The sequence below is a fragment of the Phasianus colchicus genome, chromosome 2 (assembly GCF_987193195.1).
Source record: "Phasianus colchicus chromosome 2, bPhaCol1.hap1.1, whole genome shotgun sequence".
Lineage (NCBI taxonomy): Eukaryota > Metazoa > Chordata > Aves > Galliformes > Phasianidae > Phasianus > Phasianus colchicus.
The window spans coordinates 30,462,158-30,478,194 of NC_143437.1; the positions used below are offsets into that span (position 1 = coordinate 30,462,158).

At 44.2% G+C, this 16,037-nt stretch overlaps 1 long non-coding RNA gene across 3 annotated transcripts; it reads left to right on the forward strand.

Annotated features, from left to right (window-relative positions):
* The first annotated feature begins 1,609 nt into the window (after positions 1 to 1,609).
* LOC149918929 (uncharacterized) lies at positions 1,610 to 15,834 on the forward strand. 3 transcript variants are annotated; one of them, XR_016464123.1, is made up of 4 exons: positions 1,610 to 1,752; positions 1,866 to 2,008; positions 4,242 to 4,666; positions 8,001 to 15,834. It is a non-coding gene; the product is annotated as an uncharacterized LOC149918929 (long non-coding RNA). The 3 variants fall into 3 exon arrangements; XR_016464124.1 differs by having other exon boundaries at positions 9,940 to 15,834; XR_016464122.1 differs by lacking the exon at positions 8,001 to 15,834 and having other exon boundaries at positions 4,242 to 5,025.
* Positions 15,835 to 16,037: the final 203 nt, after the last annotated feature.

Here is a 16,037-nt window from a genome sequence, read left to right on the forward strand (position 1 = left end):
CTGCCCTCCCTTCCACACGGAGCATCTGTGCCCTGATCGTGTGGCTTACTGAGTCACATCAGCTCTTGGTTCAAAACATAGTTACTGTGCACACTGTTGCAGAAGGAAAAGTTGTTTTTCAGGATTTGATGAGCCCATCCAATGTTATGGAGCAGGAAGCCACTCAGTTTAAATAGACATCAGACTGGCATAACCATGGCAAGAAGCTCTGAAGCTTAGGAGCGACAAAGGAAGATTTGTGAAATGATTAAGCCAGCAAATTATAGCATGAGTAGAAAAAGAAGAGGCAGCAGTTCTTCAGCTATTGATTTTTACTTTGCTTCTGGTTACTTAAAATATATTGGGAAAATGAAAGGAGAGGAGACACTGGGGAAAATAATAATAACAAAATGAAACAAAAAGAAATTTAGCACATTTCAGAAAGTAGTGTTTTTAGTTCAACATGTGACTGATTCCCTCCTTAGTGACATTACATTACGAGGGCTTCTCCAAAAGTAATGCCTCCTGTGTTATTATGTTGGCCCATGAGGTCAGAGGTGCCTGTTGGTGGCATGGCCATAGAGGCTGAACCTTCCTGTCAATATTCCCTTACATTTTGTCACCGTGTGACAGATGGCAGCAGAGGGGCAGTCTAACAAAACGGTGTCTGACATGGAAGTGTTTATGAAGCAAAGGCATGTCACCAAATTCCTCCATGAAGGAAAATATGGTGCCCACTGATGCTTGCTGAATGTTTATGGTGACCAAACAGTGAAAGTTGGACTGTGCAGGTAACATTTTCCTAGCAACGATGCTGTTGTATCAGCTGTGAAACAGTGGGTCATCTCTGCTGGTGCAGATTTTGATGAGTGCACCATGTAGGCTCTTGTTCATCACTGGAGAAAGTGCAGAGCTAATGACAGAGACTGTGTTGAAAAGTAGTGTTTTGTATGTGAGAATGTGCTCTATCAAATAGTGTTATTGTGCTCTGTGTATCTGTTGTAGTTTCCATGGAAATAAATTGGTAGGCGTTACTTTTGGAGTGACCTACCTAGATTGTTGAATGATGTAAATTGATATCCATTGATTTTGGTGAAGTTACATTCATTTAAAGCAGCCAAGAACACTGTCATGTATAGTCATGAAACAAAGGAAGAAGAAAGGAACCAAGAGGTCACTTTGAAGGGCGGAGATCACGCAGGACAAGGCGTTCACTCCAGTACTGATTATGACAACAGCAGTGCCTGTCTCCAGTAACTCCAATAGCTTCCACTAAGAGTTTCAAAGACTACAGGAGAATGACTCAGACTGAGAACTCAGTAAAGTATTGACAGAAGCAATGTTGTAAAGAAAGAAAGAGTCTTCCAACAGAAAGGAAATTGCTGTAGCAAATAGCAAGGAAAAGATATCAAATATCTAAAATATCAAATATCAGGGCATCCATATAGCAGACTACCAGAGCATAGTTCCCTTTAACAATTAACCAGAAGATACCCCTTCATTTTGTAATGATAGCAAGCTGTCCACTGGGCTGGAAGTAGAAAACAGGGGTTCCTCCAGTGGGATGGATGTGATGTTGTTTGCAGTCCTACCTTATCTTTTAAACTTACGTTCACAGAAAACAATGGAAGGAACGATAACCTCCAGGACAATCCTGAGTCATAAAATATTGATAATAATTGACTCAAAGAAATAAAGAAGAGTTTTCTAGGAAAGCAAGCTAAATAAAACTGGATGGAAGGATGCCTTAATGACTACAAGACAACTGAGACAGTAAGTGAACCTTTACTCCTTCCACAGAAACAGAAACAGGAATAGTTCATTTTCCTTTATTGATCTGTAATGTAATGGGAGTTGAGATGGTCTTTCCTTATGCTTTTGAACAGTGTCTAGGAGAGTGAAACCTCAGTCACAGCAAAGCACTTCTGGAATCCAAATGAAGATGGAGATGTCATGGAAACTTGGATCTGGATGATCCAAAACATTCCTCCAGCCTTGCAGTGGAAGGCCGTGGAGATACTGCATGACAGTAAGTGGCAGTATTTGCAAAACAGAAGGGGATACTTGCTCCTTTCTAATTATGGAGGAGAGCATGGTTGATTCAGCCTTAAATGGCCTCTGAAACATTCAAAGAGAAAATTTCCACTTGGACTGAAATATTGACTCAGTTGGTGGAAGCCAAATTCTTCAGCAGATTAGATGCACAGATAAAGTTTTTCAGATCTCCTTTGGCAGGGAAAGCCTGGGGCTGAACACCTTTGATATATTTATTGGACGGGTTCCAAAACATTTCACTACACAGATGCTACAAACACTGTAAAAATTAAAGTGTCTGCTCAGGACATAATTGCCTGGGACAGAGCTGTCACTGACTATCAGGAATTATTTCTGCACGCACTTACTGTAAATTGTAAGCGGTAAAAGGTTTCAATTAAACAAAATGAAATTTTAGTTTAAAAAAAAAAAGGAAAAGGCAAGGAAGGAAAAGTGAAAAGGAAGGAAATGGAAGGAAAGGGAAAGGAAAGGGAAAGAAAAAGGGAAAGGAAGGGGAAAGGGAATGGAAATGGGAAAAGGAAAGGGAAAGGGAAACGGAAGGGGAAAATAGCAAGAAATCTCTTATTTCTAACAGATAAAGACACTAAAATCATTAATGTAATGTTCTGGCTCTCAGAAATATTTTATCCATAATTCATAATGAGATTTTCACAACCTATAGCTTCCCAAACAAAACCAAGGCAGAGTGACAACAAGAAAAGTTTACTCATTTTGTAGTACATAATGATATTAATCCAAGTTGCATATTTTTTGACTTGTTAAGCACCACAAAGTTCTTCATGAATGCTACAGGTAGAGACTCACGAATGTAATCAGTCTCCAATTTCATGAATCTCCAACTTCACCGAACTTGCTGCATGACTGAATAGAGGTCTGAAGTGCACACAGAGTGAGCGGAAGTAAAAAAATAAGTGTTTGCACTGTGGAAGAAAACTATGCTAGGTCTTGCACGTGATTGTCTTGATTTGCCCAAGCATCTCAAGGGTGATAAACAAGGCAGTTTTCTCTGAATCTAGAAGAACACCCCGTGAGCCTAGAGCTGATGGCCCAAGACATGATTAAATCATGACAGACATGCTGCTGAGATTAAATGCACCACTGATGACGGGAACAAGCAGGAACAGCTCATGCAAACACAGTAAAGTGTTGTGTGCTGTATCTCTGAGACAAACAGAATCTTCCAGAAATGAAACAGAGCAAGCATCGGTGCACACAACAACTGAAAATTTGTGTACACACTTACTCCCTCTATGTTTACATGCTTCTGGGATGAAAGAAGTAGGAGGATGACATGGAAGAGGAGGGAGTATCACAGAATCACAGAATCACTGAATGGCCTGGGTTGGAAGGGACCTCAAGGAGTACACAGTTGTGTCTGATTATTTCTGCATTCATTTGGAGTCGGGGTTTGCTTGCCCTCTGACACAGACCAGTTAAGCTACTCTGAAACCTAAGCCAACAAGCCAGGTTTTCTGCTGGTATAAGTTGGCATTGGTCCACTGACTACAGCAAGTCTTGGATGACGTTTACTGGGATTGTCCCACTGAAGTCACTGAGCCACTGATCCAGCCTTGGCTCCAGAGAAGGGTGACAGAGGTTAAGATTTTGGCCCTCTCCTGTGCATCTTACAGCAGGTTAGGAAGGCAGAGACTTCTCCAAAAGACCAGTGAGGCACACTGACAGTAGAGGGAAAGGGAAAGGAAGGCAGCATCAGCCCAAGCCAGCAGTGGAACAGACAAGGAAGAAGTTTCTTGGGAGGCTGAGTGGGCAGCTGCCCTGAGGGAAAAGGAAGGCACAGAGGGAGCAGCTGCAGTGGGTGAGAAGGCAGCGTGCCCAGGAAGCAGGGCCAAGAGGGGAACAGGGCCCAGCAGCAGAGGAACTGGTGGAGAGGCACCCGCTGTCCTCTGACACATTCATGATGTAACAGCAGCAGCTACTCACGGGACCTTTCTCATCCCATCACTGTGCTTCTTCAGCAAATTTTTTGCTGGGCTGAGAAAAAACATCTTTAAAAAGAGAAAAGTGACATGCTTTCACTAGAGATGGTCTCACCTAATGCTGAAATAGTCTAATAATTATTATTAAAAGTCTGTTATCAGATACTTATAACCGTCACACTAACGATATGGCTGGCAAATCTCTATGCTGGGTGTCTGCCTCAAGCTGATTTATTTTATTCATTTTTGGTTTTTGCATTTCTCCTCAAGCGGTGTGGCTATTTCTGACAACAAGAAGAAAAATGCATTGTTTCCCTCATCATGAAGCCGCCTTACTGATGTGCGACTCCCATGCTTCAGAGCTGGCACCCAAATGAAGGTCTGCCTTCCTCTCAAGAATGTGCTCTTGGCAGCTTCCTTAAAACTGCACCTGCATGGCCAGCTCATAAGCCTCAGAAAAGCCAGCATTAGCATTTTGTGAGCAGAAGAAGCAGGCCAAGCACTGTATTCCCTGAAGGATTCCTGGACATCCCTCCTGGCTCTGTGTCTTGTCTTGCAGGAGGTGGAGGTGCACCCATGTGCTCCCTCACAAGGACATGAGGGCATTGGGACCAACTGCTGCTGCCACCACTGCCATCTGCTGAAATCTCCAGCTCAAAGACACCTGGACCTACTCTGTCTTCTGAGGCAGACAGGTAAATGGAGATACAAATGGAAGGAGTTGGAGGCTAAGAGTGGGAAAAAAAATATGAGGCATCATTGAGAGCTGAGAAATGGGGTGTGGGTGAGAGAAAGGGGCAAGACGAGATGGGGGAGTTCCCTGTGGTGCAGGGGATACATCACTCAAGATCACAGTGACAGAGAGAGGTGCATTCAAGCCATTGAAAATCATTTGTTGCGATTCTTCCTATAAACCGATGCAATAGCACACAGGGAACTATGCAAAAGATACATTATGACTGCACAGTGGAGTGAGGAAATGCTGGTCTGGAGGCTTGCCATACTACATTAATTCCCCTCCTTGTGCCTGTGCATTATAGTACAGCCCTTAAAGACACGATCACGTAGTTTTGTTGGATTTTTCCACAAGACCCCTGACTCCTTTACTGCCAAGCTGGGGGTGTGTAGCAAATGAGGGAGGGGATTAGAGGTGAAGAAGAGATTATCTCCTCATTAATGCAGCTGAATGCTGCCAAGCCCTGCTCCTACTGCTGTCACTTAAGTAAGCAGTTTCACAGTTGGCCAATACCTCCTGCTGTGTTTGCCAGGCTACAGACACCTGGGGTCAGACTGGCAAAAGTACCGAGTGATCTGCATTGCAAGCAAAGTGCCTTCAGAGTAACATTATGGGAGTCTCTACATCTTGAGGTTCAAGAATCTTGGGCATTCCCTGCAGAAACCCTGGCAGAAGTTCCCTGTACCACAATCCCTCTCGTTTCAGCCAAGGATGTGTTTTGCCCCCAGAGATAGTTCGTATCAGGCTATCACAGGTTTGCCACTGATTCCCTCTCCAATTTGGGTGTCTTCAGCATCAAAGCTCACTAATAAGGGCATTCTAGAGGCTGCTCAGTTTATTTTCTTCTCTCGTCTCAACTTCACGTCTTGCCCAAAGATGTTCTCAAGTGCTCTTGTTTAATCACTGAACTTTTCCCATCATTAGACTTTCTCGTCCACACACCATTCTCCACACCCCCTCTCAGTCCTCTCAACAATTTTTGTTTTCTTGTCCTTTTCTCACAGCAATTGCTCAGCTCTTACATTCGCCAAAAGCAATTGTTTTTGTTATATATCTGCAATTTTGTCTTTCACAACAGTAATCCTCTGCACTCTGCAGATTTTAATAACATGCCATCGTCTAAACATATATAGCGTGCACTTAAAAAAATGAATAAGAAAAACAAACATATAACTGTAAAGTGAACAGCCAGTTAGTGATCCCAGCTCCTCTAATCTCTCTGTCCTCATTTCACTTCAGTAAAATGGAAGTGGTGCTAGCTCCTTCTTCTTTTCGCAAGAGCTGTAGAAGGGGAAATCTCTACATATTTGTGAACTGCTTGAATTTAGAGTGAAAGTGTTACAGAAAAGCCCATGAGGAAATGTAATCAGTTTGCACTCTACCCAAAGCTTAAGTGGTGTTCGGTAAACAAGGTCTGAGGTCAAGTGATGAGGGTAAGAAAAAATTCTGAATAGTTACTCAAGGAAGACAGCAATGATCTATCCTATACAGTGATCATCTTGTGACTGTGACACAATGCAGATACATATAGAAGGCACAAAGATAAGGCACAAAGAGTAATCATGACTTTAGAATTTCTCATTTCTGAGCACTTCATGTTTCCAGCAGTGGTGTTTTTTTAACGTAATTAGTAAGAGGTAATAAGAACACTGAAAATATAGAAATGAGCATCCATCTATCTGAAGTACTATGTAGTTAACGTATTTAGAAAAATATTTCTTGGTTATCCTCCTGTCCTCTGTGACAACACAAAATTGGACTTCATGGAACACAAGCCATTACCTTCTCTGGAAACCTCAGGAACTGTTCATGTTCTTGTGCACTTCCCTGTTTAATCTTTTCCCCATGATATTCAAGGTAAATTTTCTTTTAACCCTGTTCTCCCACTCCCAATTATACCTTTATAAACAGGCAAGCACCCTGTTAAAGTCTCTGTCCTGGCTATGTAGAAACAATTAAGAGCGAGTAGGTACTACGATGCATAAATGCAGCCAGCCGTCACAGATCCAAACCAACAGGTTGGGTCATTGTCCCACTGCAGTCTTCAAAAACCCTTCTGATCCATCCAGGCCCTCTATCACCGTTGTTGGTTTGCTGGGCACAACACCCAGGTTGGCATTAGTCCCTGGCTTGGTGTGCCACAGATTTCAGAGCAAGATTGCTTTGTTCGCGCTTTGCTTTAGTAGGACCAAACTCCACTGACCGTCCTTGTGGCCAAACTGCATGCCAAGGTCTTATCAACTCTGCTCCACGTATTGGCACCTACTGCCTTCCATTTCTCAAGCCCCATGTCTGTCTTTAACTAGCACACTAACAAGTTCTCCCAATATCACATCCACCAAGGTTTTCCTCCCTTCTCACAGGCTGTGTGTTTTGGGTTGGTTAACACAGGTGTTTGTTCTGGGAGGGTTTTTCCAAGATCAAAATGCTAATTTTTTTGCTTGGCTCTCCGAAGTCACGTTGTATTTGTTTTCTGTCTAAACTTGCATTTGCAATTCAGCCCAGCTAAATAGCATTTGTTGATGCCATTAATGGCCTTTTAATTGTCCGCAACCCGATTAATAGTGGAGATATTAAGTACACCCCAAAGTAATGTTTACAAAAGCACCCATGTGATTTAGAAGCCTGAGTCCTGTCAAATATCTCCGCGCCAGCTTTGCCTTTAAAAGTAAACTTTATACAGTCTGGCACAGACCCAGAGAAGTGGGAGCACGCTTTGCTTTTTTGGGTGGTTGGGTTTTTTTGTTTTTGCTTTTGGTTCTTTTGAAAGTCTATCTCTCTCTATCAGGACATTGGGGTGACCATCAAGTCAACAGTGCTCTGCATACATTCAGATTTTCCTCCCCTCCCTGGCTGCTGACAGTTTTTAAAGGATCTTGCTTTCTGCCTTGCTTCCTGTTCAGCCACTCCTTTTTGTTTTGTCCTTGTGTTTTTGAAGATGTAACGGGGACTCTCTATCATATCGGCCTCCACCTCCTTTATGTATAGACAGGGTCTCCAGTACTACTTGTTTTCTCTACTCCTATTTGTAAAATTCTTTAACTTCCCTTGGCAGAAAGAACTCCCTTTGCATTCCTCTAGCGTGCACCCTTTCCCTGCAGCACTTAATGACTGAGCATTCCGATTCGGTTGCTTTCCCTGCAGCAAAGGATATTAACATATCTAAATAAATACACCTGTTTATGCAGGAACTAGACACATACCCACAACAGAGAGTGCTTGCCCTGTCCCTCTGAATGCTCTCCTTTCTGACAAGCCCCACAAGTGCTTTATCTCAATTGAGCCAACCTCAGTTTGTTTTCAGATCGCTGTATGAATCAGTCCCAGTTCTAAGGGAAGAACAAGAGGAGACACCTAGCTTCCTTCCTGGGCTCCTCCTACAGGAAGGGATTGTTTACACCTCGATACATCTGAATAATTTCCCAGAACAGAGGGTAGCAACATGGTGTGAATTCATCGCAGCAGGAGCCATGCAGCTCTGTCTCACTCGTTGCCCAGAAGCACTCAAGCTTCAGGGTCCCGTATCCTGCTCCAGCTGTGAGTCCTTCCCAAACACCCATCAAAGCATAAGTTTACTACCTTTCCAGCCCTTCTCCACGAGATTAAATTGTTGCAGAGCTCCCTGTTGATATTCCCCAACCTCTGGTCAGCACAGACCACCCTAAGGAACAAAAACAATCATTGCATCCAAGCTCTTGTTGACATGGAATAGAAAGATGCCCTGCAGAGCCTTACTCAATTGCTTTCACCTCCTGAACTGGAGGTATGGAACTAGTGGGTCAATCATTGTGTTGACACAGAATCACAGAATCATAGAATCAGTAAAGCTGGAAAAGACCTCCAAGATCATCTGGTCTAACTGCCAACCCATCCCCACCATGCCCACCGACTGTGTCCCTCAATGCCAACATTCACACGGTTCTTGAACACCTCCACGGACAATGGCTGCACCACCTCCCTGGGCAACCCATTCCAACGCCTCACCACTCTTTCTGATAAGAAGATTTATCCAAACCTGCAGTGACATTTCCATACCGGCTCTAAAAAGCCAACTTGTCCTGCTCCAGATGCTGTGTTGAATCTGAATGACATTCATCAGCGATGTGGTAGACTTGATGCCTTTTGGTGGCTGCTTTGTTGTTGTTTGCATGGCAAAAGGATGCCATCATTTATGGATCTCACCCATGCTGACCTGCTCTGAGATTTGCTATAGGACACAAATGGAATTTCAAAGGGATGATTATGCTAGAAATGCACGTTTTCAGTTCCTCATGTAGCAGGAGGGCTGGTGGTTCCCTGTCTGCAGACAAATGCATTATGTCTTTGCAAAACTGCTTCCCTCTCTCGTAAAGAGCTTTCAGTCACCATGATATGGGCTGTTACCTTGTGGTTGGAATGTGCAATTAGTCCTATACCCATTTCATGGCAGCTGCCCTGGCAGAGAGAGGGCTAGCAAGGGATGCCAGAGTGCCATTTGGTATCTGGTAAGTGTGTGATATAGACCAGACAAAGTTGGAATGGAGAAACACAGAATGCACCCAAGGAGCAATCCTGCTGGAGTGCCTGCTGCTGCTCCATGGGTGCCCGCCAAGCACAGCCCTGCCTTGCTCAGGAAGGGCCCTTCTGCTCAAGGGCATCAAGGTCATGCCAGTGCACTGCAAAGTTCTTTACAGAGAGAGTGGTGAGGTACTGGAACAGACTGCCCAGAGAGGTTGTGGATGCCCCGTCCCTGGAGGTGTTCAAGGCCAGATTGGATGGGGCCCTGGGCAGCCTGGTCTAGTATTAAACGGGAAGGTTGATGGCCCTGCATGTGGCAGGGGCGTTGGAGATTCATGATCCTTGAGGTCCCTTCCAACCCTGGCCATTCTGTGATCCTGTAAAACATGAATTGTGGCTAGGGAAACCTGAAAGCTCCAGCACTCTCAACTTCCTTCATATTCTAGCACTTGTTTAGTGATCAGTTCAATGCGGAAGGGAAGTGTGGGAGCTCTAAGGAAGCTCACTATCTTCTTGAAGCACTGAAGAAACTCAAACAAACAACTTGATGGATGAGGTATGTCAGTGAGGAACCTGAGAATGGCAAGCATGACTTCTTCCATAATTACCACCATTTTCACTATGACAGGTCTACATACTGCAAGGACCTAATCTACTTCTACATTCTCCCTAGTGCTATTACATTTATTATTGTTATTATTATTTTTTTGGTTCACTTTACATTTACCAATGCAGGTGAAGATTAAGTACTAAACTGTATCAACTGTGCTGATGTAGTGATGACAGCTGCAACAGAGACACAAAATGTAGCTTGGGAATAAATCACAGCATGGAGACCAATGGGGAGAGGGAGAGAATCAGGAAGGTCAGAGTGGTTGGATAATAAAAGACTCAGCACATTTGTCTCAAAGGCACAGTTTGATGGTGTATAACTCATGTGTGACCTGCCAGTGTTGAGTAATAGCCAAGCTTCGCCTCTGTTGTCTTCTCCTTGCTTCACCTCTCATCATGACATCCAGTGGAAGTGAAACTTAGACCAAGCCAAGATCAAGGGGAAGGGAAACCAAGAGATGGATGTTTATGGCTTACCATGTTCTCATCCATGTCAGTTTACCAACAGCTAGGAGGACATCTGTCAGTGTGTGCAAAAGTGTTGAAGAAATCAATATGACGAGTTGAGAGATGGTTAAAATCAGCACAGGGAGGTCTGTAAGCAAGAGAACTCAGGCTGAGACATTGAGAGTTGGCTGGTCCTTAGAAATGCAGCATGCACCAATGCCCACAGCAAGAGACACAGGGGACCACCAGCTCCTCAATTCATCAGTGTGGAAAAGGGGGGACATTCCCTGAGAGACAGCACCGAATCTGATAGGTCAAGGAACAGCGTTACTGCCAAGGTGCAAGGAGGTGGTGAAGAAAAGAGTGCAATTTCACTAAAATGTGAGGTGATGGTCTATCCCCAAATTATATATACATTTTTTGGCTGGTTTGGTATTGTGAACTTTTACCACTAGCAGAACTCCAGCCTGTTCTATTTCGATAAGAGACAAGAGGGTGTTTCGCAAAACTTTGTGGCAGAACACGTAGCACAGGCCAGAGGGCTGTCACATTTGCAAAACTGGGTGAAATGTTGCAAACAGGCAGACTGGCGCCAATGGAGAGCAATTCCGAAAAACGAATGTCCGGACACTTCCCGCTTTCTGCCAGGCACCCAAAACACCCTCCAGATACCCTGCTTTTAAAATACCCTAAATGCTGTCTAGCCTGACGGACCTCAAGGCATTGCCCAGCATCCACAACAGGATATAAAAAGTAAATATAAAAAGTTAAAAAAAAAAAGAAGAAGAAGAAGAAGAAGAAGAAAAAGCCAGAGGTTTGGCTATAAGTGTTTTAAAAAAAAATATTGGCTTTGCAGTTGATAGTTGTGCAGGAAACTTGCCATACCAGTGACTGAAAAGGCCACCGAAATGTCCCTCTTAGGGGCCACCCAAAATGTCTGAGTAGATGGCCATGCCATTGTGTGATTCCTTAAAATAAAATGACTATAATTGTGGTTAAGCTTCAGCAATCCAGGAGCCACATGAAAGAACATAAAAGCCACAGAATAACTTAGCTACATTGTCTACTGGGGCTTTGCCAAGGCTATTTCGGAGATGATGAAATCTCTATCTCTGCAGAATTTACTCTCAATTTCAAGCTCCCAGATCTCTCATTTACCTCTCCTGGAAATCAGCTGTATTGCCTTGAGTTCACTGGTGTTCATTCCCCCGCAGTTGAATCCCATCGTGGAAATGTAATTAAGGATAAGCTGTTCTCTGGCACCAACCCTGTTCTGGAGGCCTAAGTCCCACCCCAAATTCAGTGCAGACTTAAGAAGAGGCTCTCTGTTCCAAGGCATTGCACTGGAGGGCATGGCTATCCTGCTGAGTCACCCTGATAGAAAGAACTTCTGCCATGCAAAGGTATGCAATTAGTTTTGCTGGTGCCTGATCACGTGCAAAGCCAAGCCAGAACAACCAAGTGTAGGAAGGGGAAGTGTAGGAGAGCTGCAGTTTGTGACAGGAGCAACACAAGGGGCATGGCTGTGCAAGTAAATCTACGCAGCTGGTGTTCCTGTCTGCTCTTCCACCAACAGAGCAGCAACAGGAGTAAAATAAATAAAAATTACCACCCACAACTGGAAACTGTACATTGAGAGACATGCTTGGTGCTAAGAGACCCAAAAATGAATAGAAACCTTTTCTTTTGTAAGTGGAATCCCTGCATTCGGGTGAACTGCACAAGAAGCTCTGGTCTGTTTATGGGGCATTTGAGAATGTTCTGTCAGTTCTTTTTTCCCACAAAATGCAAGCAACCACAAAGGAGAAGCTGTTTCCAGAGGTGATCAACTGACTCAGGAGCCTAAACTTGCAATTTAGAAGCAGCTTAAGGTGAGGGCTTTTCAGCAACAGGGATTTCTAAGGCCCGTCAGTTTTTGAAAACAATATTTTGGACCACAAAGATTTAAACCCGTGAAGTGTTTATACCCTCAAGTGCTTGTTTTAAAGCTGCAGAAGTCCCACCCCCACCTCCATGTTTATACCCTGCTCCATTCCTCTGCAGAGCGAAGCTGCAGGCAGCTACAGCAGCCCTCTTGCCCTGCTCTTTGCGTATCATTCCTGAGTTATTAGAGCAAAGTCAGCAAGTGAGCAGAGACGAAGTTATGACATGCAGGGCCGGCAAGTACAGTAGCAGTGTAAACAGCAGACTGGTCCAGAAACTCCACTGCTGTCCCTTCTATCTTCACGACTCATGCTTCTCTGCTGTCCTGAATCTCTGGATAGTTTCAAACTTGATGCCAGCCCTGAGTTCTGTTCCCCTGGCAAAGCAGGTACAACCCCTTGCACTAACCAAAGTGTTTTTGTAGCAGGGGGAGGAATCCCTGCACATTACAAATGTTGGTTTCTCTTGTAAAACCTCCTCAAACTGCCCTGCTGCTATATGGCCAGTGGTTAGAGGGAGTAGGACAGAAGGCCACCAAATGCTCTGCTCCACACCGCATCTTCCACAGTTTGTCACAGGCCCTTTTGTACTGATTTGTAAACCTCCCACATGTCCATCTCTTCCAGCCACCTGGCTCATGAAACCTTCTTGGAAAAAATGCTTTTACACTGATGAGAAAACTTTGACATGTGAAAGACATTGGCTTGAAATTCTAAAGACAAATAAATCCCCATGCCCCAGTTACCTTTACTCTCAGTGCCTGTGTTCTTTAAGGCATGCCTCCTCAAGTCTGACTCGGGTACGTGGGATAGCTGTAGTTGGCAGTAGCACATAAGTGGCACTCAGGCATTGTGTTGCTTGCACAGAGGTGAATGCTCCGACAAATAGGAGGCAACACATAACGTGCTGCACTAATTGTGTATAGTCCTGTAACCAGGGAAGGGTCTTCACATATGTCAGCACTGGGAAGAACCTGGAAAGACAGGCAAGAGATACAAAACTGCTATTCCTCCTTTCCTCTCTCCTCTCCATTCGAGGCATTTCCAGAGAACACAATTAAGGATGGTATTTATTTATTTCTTTGAATGAAAAAGAAAAATTGTGCTTGTGATTTGGGGGGAGAGCTGCCAGAAGAGGAACTGGAGCCCTTCCAACACCTCACAGTCTAGTAGTTAAGCATTGCCTGAATTGGGCACCAGGGAATCTTGGGTCCTGCTTTCTTCCACTCACTGGTTTATAACTCTTGGCATTTAAAAGGCACCTTGTAAACATTTATTTCATTGTTCTTCAGCATATAATTGACTCATTTGCCCGCTTACCTTGTTAGAGGGAGGAAAGCACCCTGCAAAGAGAAGTTCTCTTTTTTTTTTTTTTCCAGCAGCTCCTCTCCTGCTGGGGAGCTATGGCACTAGAAGCTCTGTGCCTTTTGCTTCATGCAAGCACCTCTTCCCCTGAAAGCAGGGGGAGGTCACCTTGCAGAGGTTCTTCTGTATGTGTTGCCAGCTCTTCCCCCACACCTCTATGGCACCCACATTTCTGCCCACATCAGTCCCACCTCAAGAGTGAGCCAAGTCAGAATTTTCCACGTGGCTGACTCAAGTGGGGCTGGTGTGGAGATGTTGTTGCCTCCTCCCAGCCCTCTCTGCTGAGAAATGTGGTGGTGCTTTTTTTATTCAGCATGTTCATGTTATCTACGTAAGGGTGGCACACACACCATACAGTCCCCAGTGTATATGGGGTTGGCTGTCTCCCTGCTCAAACTGATGTATCTTTTTTTTATGTTTCCTCATTGTCATTACTTGCACTTAAGGTACAGGCCAGGGCTTGTTCAATGCTGCTTCTCTTTTCCATCTTACATACAAAGTTAGCAGAGAAATTACCAAATTCCAGTAAGGGACTGAGTGACAAATCTGCTGGTTAATCATTTATCGCTGGGTGAACCTGCTGAATAGCAAATATGCTAAAAAGGGGGAAGGAAAGAGTATGGCAAGAGATTAACTGAGAACAGTCAAAAGTCAACCAGAAGGGTGCAAGGATGAGGCTGGAAGGTCAAATGGCAAGCAGGAAGGCTACTGTAGGGTAAACACTGCCTCTCGGAAGCATAGCTGCCATAACCTAGACACAAACCACAGAACAGAACAGATGCACTGCCTCACTCTCAGTTCAGTCCTCTCTGCTCCACGTTTGCAGGCACTGTGGTCTGTATAACAAGCTACTGCCTCCAGATGAATTTAGTGGCTTATATGCCTAGAAGAGAGTTTTCGATTGAGTAAGTTTCTTTTACCTTTCCAATCCTTGGGTCTTAGCTGTCCCTAGAACACATGAGGGCACTGAGGTGGTAGGAAGGGGTAATCTACTCAAGTAGCATCTACTCAAGGAATAGCAACTTGGCCACTACCACTAATTATCTAGGTAACTATCAAATGGATTGTAGGCATGGCCACATGGGCAATAGCAGAGTTTAATGGTATGTTGTGACTGTCAGTGACTGACAAACTACGGCCCCACAGCAGTAATGCAGGCAGGCAGCAATCCCATGTGGGCTGGACAGGGCCTCACCTCATGCTATGTACACCTCCAGCTAGGGAAAGCAGATAGGAACAGCATCCCAGGGGCAAGGAAAGAGCTCCATTTTGTCCCCTATTGACACAGCAACTGAATGCCATTGCCAGCATGCCCAGAGCATGGTGGCGAAACATTGTACCATGGGATATCTGCCCAGAAAGTAGGGTATTTATTTTGAAACGAGCACAATACTTAGTGAATGCCACAATTCAGAGAGGGAAGTATTTCAGCCAACATAAACAAAGCAGTTATTGATATATTTACATGACTGAGGTTGCTGACTTGAATTATGACCGTCCGCTGGATTCATTCTCCATTTTTTTGCTCATCACCTTAGGCCTTAGCATTGATCTAGATGCAGAAGCAGTTCTGTGAATTTTGGTTGATCATCCTACAGCTCTGTTAGCATTAAAAAGCTCTGATAAAGCCTATGCTGGTACTATCAGGCTAGCTGTCTTCAGTCGTGCCACTTCTGCTATGGAGAGGGCTGCGAGCACTGTCACTTACCCTTGCTCCAGCCATTCTGGGAGACCTTTGGTTTTAGCTGAGGTCAATAGTGTGAGGTGGTGGGAAGGAAAAATAGGGTGAAAGTAGAGCCTGTTTGCTGCATCCTTCTTCTGAGGTGAGGGATGGTGAGCAGTTGTGTATACCTTAGCCAGGGAGAGGAAGGCTACACCCATGTTTCTGATGGTGAGCAGAAATAGCAAATACTCCCTGCCAGGGGACTCTATCTCTTCTCTTGCACTGCACTGCCTGGCCATTGTTTTGCTCATTATTTCTGTGAAGACATCTTAGGCTGTTCCTAGACCTTTTCAAATACTCAAACAAAAATAATGCTCTCATCTATGCAGCCATCAAGAAATAGAGCAATAGAGACACGGCTCAGGCTTTTACTATCTTACTGCCAGCCTTCATACAAGCTGCCAGAATGTAGCTCTTCTTCTTCCACATGCTCTTGCAAAATGGGTGTGAGTTTAAAACAACAAGAGATTTAACACATTTTCTTCCTCATCTGTACAAGATCTTGGTTTGATTTTCAGCTGGCTGGGAAGGAAGATAAGTTAGGAATAGGAGCAAAAACTAGTTTACCTTCTATCTGAGTACTCAGCAGGCTGGCCCTTCAAAGACAGAGAAGAGTTTGTTCAAAAAGGCAATGGGCTTTACAGCCTCTTAAAATAGTATGAAGTGAAAAAATGAAACAATCTATTGCCTATTTGATGGTCCCAGCAGGATTATATTGCTTCACAGTGTGCATGGTAAAAACAAGCAAATACAAATATATCTAC